Source organism: Hippopotamus amphibius, chromosome X (genome assembly GCF_030028045.1).
Source record: "Hippopotamus amphibius kiboko isolate mHipAmp2 chromosome X, mHipAmp2.hap2, whole genome shotgun sequence".
NCBI lineage: Eukaryota > Metazoa > Chordata > Mammalia > Artiodactyla > Hippopotamidae > Hippopotamus > Hippopotamus amphibius.
This window is the reverse complement of record NC_080203.1, coordinates 95982573-95984890: the sequence shown is the minus strand read 5'-3', so window position 1 is coordinate 95984890 and position 2318 is coordinate 95982573.

Genomic DNA, 2318 nt, shown 5'->3' with positions numbered 1-2318 from the left:
TGATCTATTTTGAGTTGGTGGGGGCAAGGATTTAAGTTCCTTTTATAATCAGCATATGGATATCTAATACTGTAGTAAAATTTGTTGAAAGGCTATCATTTCCTATTGGATTGCTTTGGCATCTTAGTTGAAAATCAGTTTTTCATAAATGCTTGGATCTATTTCTAGACCCTCTATTTTTTTTTTTATCAATCTATATGTCTACCCTCATGCCAATACCATATATACAGTAAGGTTTGAAAGCAGGTAAAGTCTTTCAGCTTGATTATCTCATTTCAAGATTGTTTTGGCTATTCCAGATTGCTTGCATTTGCATACACATTTTATGATCAGCTTGTCAATTTCTACCAAAATAAAAAACCTGCTTGCTGTTATATATATATATACACACAAAAGAGAAAATTATTCATCCATAAAAAAGGAAATTTTGCCATTGTGACAACATGGGATGGACCTTGACGGTATTATGCTAAGTGAATTAAGTTAGACTGAGAAAGACATATACTGTATGATTTCATGTTTGGAATCTAAGAGCAAAAAATAAAAAGTCTGAACTCATAGGTACAGCATTCATATCTGAGGGGCTGGGAATTCGCAAAATAGGTAAAGGGGATAAAAATAAAATACAAACTTCCAGCTGTAAAATAAATGTCATGAGATGTGGTGTATAGCATGGTGACTATAAATACTGTATTGTACATTTGAAAATTGCTAAAAGAATAGATCTTAAAAGTTCTCGTTACAAGAAAAAATTGTCTATGCATGGTGATGAATGTTAAGATTTATTTATATATACAAATATTAAATCATTATGTTATATACCTGAAACTAATATAGTGTTATATGTGAAACATACCTGAATAATTAAAAAAATATTCTGGAAAAAAAAGCTGCTTGAATTTTGATGTTAATTCTGTTGAATCAGTAGATCAATTTGGGGATACTTGCTGTCTTAACAACATTGAGTTTTCCAATCAATGAATATGGTACATCTCTCCATTTACTTAGGCCTCCTTTAATTTTTTTCCTCTTGTTGAGATATTATTGACATATAACTTATTTAAGTTTAAGGTATACAATGTGATGATTTGATACAAGTATATATTGCACAATGATTACCACAATAAGATTAGTTAACACCTCCATCTCCTCCCATAATTGCCTCTGTGTGTGTGTGTGTGTGTGTGTGTGTGTGTGTGTGTGTCTGGTGATAACATTTAAGATCTACTCTCTTAACAACCTTCAAGTATAAAATACAGTATTTTTAATTATAGTCACCATGCTGTGCATTAAATCCCCAGAAATTATTCATCTTATAACTGGGAGTTTATACACTTTGACCAACATGTCCCCATTTTCCCCAGCCCTGGGCACCCACCATTCTACTTTCTATTTTCTATGAGTGCAGCTTTTTAGATTCTGCTTATTAGTGGGAACATATAGTATTTGTTTTTCTCTGTCTAACTTATTTCATTTAGCATAATCCCCTCAAGGTCCATCCATGTTATTCCAAAAGTGAAAATTTCCTTCTTTTAATGGCTAAATAATATTCCATTGTATATATACCATATCTTCTTTATCTATTCATCTGTTGTCAGGTATTTGTTTCCATGTCTTTCCTATTGTGAATAATGCTCCAGTGAACACGGAGGTTCAGATATCTCTTTACAACAGTGATTTCATTTCCTCCGTATATATACCCAGAAGTAATATTGCTGGATCATATGGTAGTTCTGTTTTTAATTTTTTGAGGAACTTCTATACTGTTTTCTATAGTGACTGTAACAGTTTACATTACCAACAGTGCACAAGGGTTCCCTTTTCTCCATGGTCTCACCAACACTTGTTTTTTCTTGTCTTTTGATAATAGCCACTCTAGCAGGTGTGAGGTGGTATCTTGTTGTGGTTTTGATTTACATTTCTATAATGATTAAGATGTCAAACATCTTTTCGTGTACCTGTTTAGGCCTTCTTTAATTAACTCCAGCAGTGTTTTGTAGTTTTTAGTGTACAGGTTTTGTACTTTACTGTAGATTGAATGCTTATGTCCCCCCCAAGATTCATATGCTGAAATCTTAACCCTCAAGGTGCCTTTACGAGGTGACTAAGACTTGAGGGAGAACTCTCACGAATGAGATTAGTGCCTTTATAAAAGAGGCAGAGAGATCACTTGCTCCTTCTGTCATGTGATGACACAGCAAAAAAGATGGCCCTCCGTGAATCGGGAAGTGGGCCCTCACCAGACACTAAATCTACCAGTGTCTTGATCTTGGACTTCCCAGCCTCCAGAACTATGAGAAGTAAACTTCTGTTGTTTA